A 9,223-nucleotide genomic window follows, 5' to 3' on the forward strand; every position below is an offset into this window, starting at 1 on the left:
GGGGCACCTTTAGGCCAGTGCCATTTGCCCTCATCCCATCTTCCCTCCGCTTCCTTGTGACTGAGGTGGCAGGAGGCTGGTGTGTCAATGCTTCCCTGAGCATCCACACACCCGGCCAGGCTGTGACAGCACTAGCGCTTGGCCCCAACTCCACTCTGACATCAGAGTGTGCACTTGGGATCCGGGAGCCAGGAGAGGCCAGCTAGAGGGACAGACATCCCCAGGTTTGCAGGGACAGGGGGACTTCTTGGTCTTGAGGTCTTGGAGTGCAGAGAGGCCTGGATCCTGCTGAGGGGAGGGTGGGCCTCCCACCAGATCCATGGAGACTGCAGGTAGCCCCTGTCACACTTTCTTGCATCCTGGGGTGGGTAGCTCCCCTCATTGGGCCCAGACCTGCATCTGGGGCGGGGCCGATATCTCTGCAAGTTCTTCCCCTAGTACTCAGTGGTAGCTGGGCCTTCTCTTCACCTGGAACAGGTGGGGGAGACACCTTGGGGAGCAGATCACTTACTTGGCCTGGCCATGGGGAACATCAGGCTCAGTGTCCTCCTGCAGGGACACGAGCCCGGGTGGCCTCAAGCAGAGTCTCCTTCTCAGATGCAGGAACTGGGAGTCCTTGGCAGGATGGAACAGTGGTCTTGCTGCTGGCTGGGACCCCAAAGCTGGGCCACTTTCAATTCCTACCAGGGTCCCCTGAATCAGGTCCCAGCTCCATGCCCTCCCCACAGCTGCAGGGTGAGAGCAGCAAGGCAGGAATGGTGGAGGATTCGGGCCTGGAGGAGTGTCCACCTACTGCTCAAGGCTTGGGGCAGTGCAGTCTGCTTCCTCAGGCAGTCAAGGCCCTAGGGACACGGGTCACGGGATCCCACCCTGTCCTCTGGTCCCACAGGCACTCCTGCCACTACTGCTTGCATCTTCCCACTGCAACCAACCACTCTGGGCAGCTGCCACTGCCGTCATCAGCACCCTTTGATCCTTTTATCCTGAAAGACTAAGGTGAACCTCAGCTGGTGTTTTTAGATTACTATCATCACAATTAATTTCTTTTTTAAAAAATTGTTTCTTCTCTCCTTTTTCTTTTCTTTCCTTTATATCTTTCTTTTACGTGTTTTATTGTTGTTTGTTTTTTTGTTTTTGTTTTTTTCAGAATCTCCCTCTGTCATTCAAGCTAGGATTAAGTGGCATGATCTTGATTCACTGCAGCCTGGACCTTCCAGGTTCAAGCAATCCTCCCACCTCTCAAGTAACTGGAACTAAATTAGTTTCTGAGTAAATTATCATTCTCAGTTGACCAAATTAAATGTGATATTCTGGTTGCAATTGCACAACTTTCAAGAGTGCCGAATTATTATTGGGGTATAGAGACATAGTTTGTTCTCAAATCCAGGGACAATACTGACTTTTACCCAGGAAATCTTAAACTTTTTTGCTTCTATTTTCTTTTGTTTTTTGTTTTGTTTTGTTTTGAGACAGAGTTTGCTTTTGTTGCCGAGGTTGAGTGCTATGGTAAGATCTCATCTAGCCGCAATCTCTGCCTCCCAGGATCAAGTGATTCTCCTGCCTCAGCTTCCCAAGTAGCTGGGATTACAGGAAAGAACCACCATTCCAAGTTAATTTGGTATTTTTAGTAAAGATGAGGTTTGTCCATGTTGGTCAGGCTGATTTCAAACTCCTGACCTAAGGTGACCTGCCCAACTTGTCCTCCCAAAGTGCTGAGATTACAGGTGTGAGCCACTGTGCCCGGCCAAAATTTTGAACATTCTGTATTAATAGAACTGTTTTTTCCAAAGCAAATGAGGCACTTTTCTTCTTATATTTTGAGATGATCAAATTATCTACTTTATGAGGAGAAATCTGAAATAATAATTCTGAGCAATAGTTTATCTTTCAGAATTTTAAGACAATGTTACCTTTAATAAGGAGACTTCTCAGGAGCTATGGGTGTCATCCCATAAGATAAATGCAAATGTTGTCATTTCCAGAGGAGGGAAAGGATGGTGATGAGGGGAATCTTTTGAACTAGAATTGCTACACAATATCTTCCTCAAATTGTGTAATGCCACCTTTCATTAAAAGAAGTAGTCTTATTGTTATGCACACCCATAAATTATACAAATATACTTAATTTTAATACAAGGGACATTATCTTCAGAAATAGAATATAAAGTAGCATGATATAATGGCTGAGCTTGAGGGGTATATCATTTGGTTCAATCTATAATGAACCATTTACTAGCTTTGTATTTTTGCAAAAGTTGTTTTATCTCCATTGTTTTATTCTCTCCACATGTAAGCATGAAAAGGATGTTTATTTTACTGAGCTGAGGTGAGAATTAAATAAAAATATGAAGTATAGAAAGCCCTTAGTACAATTCTGAGTACAGAGAAAAACACTCATGTTTACTGCAGCATGGTGAGAATCCTGCCCCTGGAAACACTAAGGCACATAAGGAATGAGTGCCTATCAGAACTGTGGGAGAGTGTGGATTCATGCAGAACTTTATATGAACAGTTATGCATTGAAGTCCATTCTAAATTTTAGATCTTACATTTATATTAGCATAAAGCTAATAATTACATAAATGTAGAATTATATGTTTAAAATTATATGATTATATCAACTGATATAATTCATAGATTTTCGGTAGGTTCTCTTCCCTGAACATTCTGTGAAGTATAAGTTAGCAAAATCTTCTTATAACTTCCCTTATGTTAAACAAAAGAAGCATAAGGGTAAAGGGTCTTAGCCTATATCAAATGAGGAAGTCATAATGGAAACCAGGAATGGGAGATTCCACAATCTTCACATGAAATATTACTTATTTTAAAACAGAGTTGTTGTGTAAACAGCTGACGTTGAGTCCTTGATCAATCTCTCTGATCCCTGAATACTTTGGTTGCACAGTTGATCTTATCACATTGTTAGAGTAAGTGCTACACGAAGGCACCTGTAGACCATCCATTGCACATAGGTGCCCCTGCAAGCCCCTTGCCTGTGTGGGTTCTGAAGCTACCACTAAACTTGGGAGCAGCATTAGGAGACACACCTAATAAAACCCTTTTACTCAGATTATATTATTAACAAACTTTGAATTTCCTTCAACTTATTAAAGACATCCCTACCTGGAAATAGACACAGATTAAACTCTGTAGTCAACAGCTGTCATTCTGTCATATCATCAGATACCTGGGGCTGCTGCTCCTTGAGGTGTCCACAGAATCACAGCATTTTCCAGTATTGAAAGACATGAATCACAGTGCCTTCATTTCAACTGTGGGGCACGAAGTAATTTTCCCAAATGTACAACCTTAAGATATGGTGCGATAAGAACAAGATTAAATCTCTCCTCATTTACAACCATGTTCACTCCATCACTTTTATTCCTAAAACACTCACACACTCACTCCTGGAAGCCGTTCTCTTGTCAAGTGAGAAATGAATGCTCTTGCAAGGCTCAAACTTGTGAACACATCACTTACCAGCACGGAGCTGGTTCACAATACTGTCCTGATTAAAGTGTTTCACATGGAACTGGATCAAACCTTTCAAGTACTAAATTAAAACAATCCTTTAGAGAGGGAAATTCTGTTTCAGAAGAGGACCTTCATACAGCATCACTGAGTAGCAACTGATGATGCTATTAATCTCAGATGTTGATTGGTTCTCCAACATGAGCTTACTCAATCCAGGAATAAGGAAATCTGTAGCTGTCTCACTATAATTTGAAATGTGTATAGAGGGGTGTCATATTTCTGCCTGAGTGAGGCTTGCCTGCTGCTCTGGCACCTGGTCCTGTCCTGCTGTCCATCATGGTGTGTCTGAGGCTCCCTGGAGGCTCCTGCATGGCAGCACTGACAGTGTTACTGATGGTGTTGAGCTCCCCACTGGCTTTGGCTGGGGATACCCGACATAAGTGCACATTGTGGGTGCTGAGCTACTATGGGGTGGGGAAAATAGGGAGTTTTGTTAACATTGTGCCCAGGCCATGTCCCTTAACAATTTGTGATGTTTTCTTCAGAGACTGCCCATCTTTATCATTGGGTCCCAAATTATTTCCTCCGCAAAAGGAGCTTGGCTACTTGCCCTCTCCATGAGACTGTGTAAGGGGCCACGATGCAGGCCATTTCTTCTCAAATTTCCCCCAAGAAAACCTTAGAATCACATTTCCTCGGGGTCTTTAGAGGATATAGAAATAAGGATGCTAAAATAAATTCCCCATACAGCACTGCCTTTTATTGCGTGGACTTACGTCAGATGAAAGGTGGGGTTTTTTTTGTTGTTTTTTTTTTGTTGTTATTGTTGTTGTTGTTGTTGTTGTTGTTGTTTGAGACAGGGCCTGGCTCCATCACCCAGGCTGTAGTGCAGTTGTGTGATCTAGGCTCACTGCAACTTCTGCCTTTAAGGCTCAAGCAATCCTCCCTCCTCAGCCTCCAGAGTAGCAAAGACTACAGGCAGGCAACCAAGCCCAGCTCAGTTTTGTAATTTTGGTAAACACCAGATTTTGCCATGTCGCCCAGGCTGGCCTTAAACTCCTGGAATCAAGCAATCCTCCTGCCTTGGACTCCCAATATTCTATGATTATAGGTGTGAGCAACCAAGCCCAAGCAAAAAGAAATGAATCGTAATCACAAAAGTTTAGACTGGGCACGATGGCTCCCACCTCTAATCCCAGCACTTAGGGAAGATGAGGCAGGCAGATCATGAGGTCAAGAGATTGAGACCATCATGGCTAACATGGTGAAACCCCTTCTCTACTAAAATCACAAAAATTAGCTGGGCATGGTGGCCTGTGCCTGTAATCCCAGCTACTCGGGAGACTGAGGCAGGAGAATCACTTGAACCCAGGAGACAGATGTTGCAGTGAGGCAAGATTGTCCCACTTCACTACAGCCTGGCAACAGAGTGAGACACCATCTCAAAAAAAAAAATATTCTTTTTTCTTAAGTCACTGTTTGTGAATTCTTCTACCAAATAGAAAGAGGAGAAAGAAGAAGTTTGCCTGTATTTCTCACAGGGAAGGGAAGGAGTACAGTGTGACATCAAAATGAAAGGGTGCTGGAGCTTCAGCCCCTTCTTGCTCTCCAGGATCCCCACAGTGATCAGTTCCCAGAACCCTGGTTTATTCATGTAAATCACACTTATTTTTCTCAGTGGCAACTATTGACTAAGCTCCCCTCTAGGTTCAAATCATTCTATTTGATTAAAACACAGAGAGTCCCTACTCTCAAGGAAGTTACACAACAGTACAGGAGACAGACAGACAATAACCCACTAAGCACTTAACAAAGAAGAAAATGTTAGAAAAAAGACATCACATTTGTGAAAAAGAGAGAAATGGATTCACCCAACTTTAGTTCATATGTTTCGGGAGCTCTACCTGAGCTCATTTGCATTTTCATTCATTTTGCACTTCATCATTTTAAAAGTTCTATATGTCTGTGATGGCATGTGTTGAAGAACACAAGGAACTATTAAATCACTCCTTCTTCTGAGGTTTCAGTAGCAAGTTGGACTGGGGTTGCCAAATAAAATACAGGTTCCTGGCTAAATCTGAATTTCAGATACACAAACATAATTTATTGGCAATCCAGATTTACCGGGGCATCCTCTGGTTTTATTTGCCAAACCTGTCAACCCTAAGTGGGACATATGAGCATGATTACAGGGCTAACCATGTAAGATACAGTGACAGCAACTTCACACATGTTTATTTTTTAACTTTATCTCTGTAAAGAAAGTGCTTAGATAATTTAAGAATGGTAAGATACACACTGTTTGATCCAGGATGCATTCCTCTCTGCCATCATATCTAAAGGGCAAAGGGAGTTTTGTGAAGAAGGTCTTACTCAAAGTCTGGGGACCTGCTCATTTTTTTGTAAACTGTCTGTATGAGAATGTCATTTTCTTGGTTTCCCCCTTTCTGTGGGGACTTGACTACAAAAGAAGAGTTCTACCTCCGGCCAAGGCTGGTAATTTGAATCCTACTAATGTTGTTGGGATTGGGAGACTGAAATAAACAAGTTAGTTGGGGGATTAAACAAGAATAAAATAGCTGTGGTTGTCATTCATTACTACAGATAATTAGTGGACCAGTGGCAGAGAAACTAAGAAAAAAGGTGATATGAAAGATAAATGATATGATTTGGTGACTGATTGGTAAGGCAAGGAAATCCATAAATCTTGGTCCTCAACAAGTTCATTTTCTGGAAACAGTATTGTATTGGAATCAGAATCCTATAAATCATTCGTTTTATGTAGGACCAAGATTTTCAATGGATATTTTTCCATGTAATTCTCAGCTGCTCCATAACTAATAGTGGCTTGTTCAACACAGATTTTTTCAGATGGTTCACATCCATGGTTCTTACCCAGGCATAGTTCGCCACCACTCCCCTCTCTCCCATCACCCTTGGGGAATGTGTGGCAATGTTTGGAACAATTTTTGGTTGTCACAACAGGGATTACACCTGATATTTAATGAGTAGAAACCAGGGACACTTCTAGAGAACCTGCCATGTTCACAACAGCCTCTGTCACCAACAAAGAATTATCTGGTCAAAAATGTCAATAGTTCTGAGGCTGAGAACGCTGGTTCACACTGTGCTCTTCCTGAAAATTCTAGACTCACGTCTTCTATACACTCACCACCTCCATTCAGTTCTTTATGGTTTATTTTTACTTGTTTCATTACAAAAAAACTAGACAGTTCCATAAATTCAAGCACTTTCTTGTTGAATCCATTTAGTCAGTGCAAGTTCAATACCTTCATGTTTATTTTTTGCCTTATGCAGTATTTTTCACCATTTTCATGAGTTGTTGGTTATCACTATCTCTATTAACTTTTCACAACTTGCCCCCTTCTAAGTCACAAACAGTGATGCTGCTGCAATTACTTTTCACTAAGATGCCTCAGACTTCCGTAGTGATTCTACATTTAATATTATTCACAACGTAAGTCTCCTTGTTTGGCACAAGGTCGTCACTAAGCGTTCACAGGATGAACACGGTGGGGGCTGTTGAAAAAATGGGTGAAGCCTATGGGATGAGAGAAGTGACAGAGAGTGTGTTTGGGGTGGAGGCTCCCAGGAGGAGGCGGCGCGGGCTGCGGTGCTGGGCGGATCCTCCTCCAGCTCCTGCTTGGAGGTCTCCAGAACAGGCTAGAGGCAGGGAGGGGGGCCCAAAGACTTGGGATCAGAGGAGGTTTTCCCTCCTAGTCCACCAGTCCTGTCCGCCTCAGGAAGATGGAGGATGAGTCCCTGGGCTGCGGGTGGTGGGAGTTGAGGGTGGGGCCTGTCAAGGTTCCCAGAGCTCGCTCTGCGCCCCCACCTCCCCCGGGAGCCCTGGATGACGGCGTCGCTGTCGGTGTCTTTCCCGGAGGCCGCCCCGTGACCGGATCGTTCGTGTCCCCACAGCACGTTTCTTGAGGCAGTTTAAGCCTGGGTGTCATTTCCTCAACGAGATGGAGCGGGTGCGGTTCCTGGTCAGACACGTCTATAACCAGGAGGAGTATGTGCGCTTCGACAGCGACGTGGGGGAGTTCCGGAAGGCGACAGAGCTGGGGCGGCCTAGCGCAGAGTACTGCAGCAGCCGGAAGGACTACATGGAGGAGACGCGGGCGCAGTGGACACCTACTGCAAACACAGCTACCGGATTGGTGAGAGCTTCACAGAGCAGCGGCGGGGCGGGGCCTCCCTGTGAGCTGCCAATCAGAGACAGAGAGAGAGCGCGAGACTGAGAGACTGAGAGATGAGAGGGAGACAGAGAGAGATGCACAGAGAGAGAGACTCAGAGAGACACTCAGAGAGAGAGGGCGCCATCTGTGAGCGTTTAGAATCCTCTCAATCCTGAGCACGGAGCTCTGAGGGCACAGGTGTGTGTGTAGAGAGTGGATTTGTGTGTGAGGCTGTTGTGGGAGGGGAGGCAGGAGGGGGCTTCTTCCTATCCTGGAGGTCTCTGTGGGGAGGTGACATGGGAAGTGGCTGCAGGGGCTGGAGAGGGAGGAGACCTCGATTGTCCTGGGTCCTTAGAGATGCAGGAAGGGAAGTGTGAGGTGTGTGTGGCTGGGGTGAGGGTTTAGGGGAGGAGAGCTGAGGGGTGTGGAAGGTTTGGGATAGTGTGAGGAGGCCAGTTCCAGACCGTCCCTGCACACACCCTTCATGCAGCCTCTGAAATCAAAGTGTGCGGTGTTTGTTTGCAAAAGCATTAGATGAATTTCTAGGGGAACTGAGGCGACCTCTGAGGCACCTCTGAATCTTCTTTAGGTCTAAATTTCTTGCAATTTTCTTTTGTTTTCTTAATGTGTATATTTTTACATAGTTGAAATGACTGTGAAAGTAACTTTAATTGAAGTTTTAAGACACTGTTACTATTTAATTATAATGCTAATACTTTTCTAGTAGTTATATATTATTCTTTTATATATAATAGTTGTGACTCAGCTCACTTCACTTTCCCCTTTATTATGACATTCACCAAAAAGTGAAAATGTATGTTTCTGATTAATTTTTAATTTATACTTTTTTGATTTGTAATGCTTTTGAATTATTTTGACCTCTTTATTAGCCAGTTATAATATCTGCTCTAAGAATTCACTATTGTATTTGGTAGGTAATGAACAATGATCTTTTGTCTGTTATCTCTAGAGCTTAGCATTTTTCCCAGTGATTTTGTGGGTTCTTTGTACTGTAAGATTATTAACACTTTATTGACATTAGATTTTACATTTTCTCCAGTTTGTGATCTGTATGTTGATTTTGAAAATTATTTTCCATGTTAAGAATTTGAACATTTTTATTTAATAAACTACATTGCAAAATTTTTATTAATGATTTACAATCCATCTTAAATCTACTGTTTTGTCATATTGTTGTCTCCAGGTTTCTGTGGGAAGAGATGGGCAAAGGCAGACCTGTGTTACTTATAGTTAAATGATTACAAGCTTGCTTTGCCTTTTACACACTGAGATTTGTGCCACAGATCAAATCAAAACTATGGTGCAGTAAAATAAAAGCAGAGATCAAGTGTTAACAGGAGGCCTATGGTAAAGGCCACCTGAGAGCCCCCTACAACCACGAACACTGAGGTGTGACAGGCTGCAGAGCAGAAAAGAAAAACTGCTTTGGTCCCAGGACTCTTCCCAACCTAGAGTTTGTGTGAGGATCTCCAAAGACTCTGGGAAGGAAATACAACCCCTGCTCATAAGACTTGGGATTGTCTTTGTAG

At 43.6% G+C, this 9,223-nt stretch overlaps 1 pseudogene; it reads left to right on the plus strand.

Annotated features, from left to right (window-relative positions):
• Nucleotides 1-7,349: 7,349 nt before the first annotated feature.
• Nucleotides 7,350-7,699, plus strand: LOC119470174 (annotated as a pseudogene).
• Nucleotides 7,700-9,223: the final 1,524 nt, after the last annotated feature.

The sequence above is a fragment of the Cebus imitator genome, unplaced genomic scaffold (genome assembly GCF_001604975.1).
Source record: "Cebus imitator isolate Cc_AM_T3 unplaced genomic scaffold, Cebus_imitator-1.0 Scaffold24, whole genome shotgun sequence".
Classification (NCBI taxonomy): Eukaryota; Metazoa; Chordata; class Mammalia; order Primates; family Cebidae; genus Cebus; species Cebus imitator.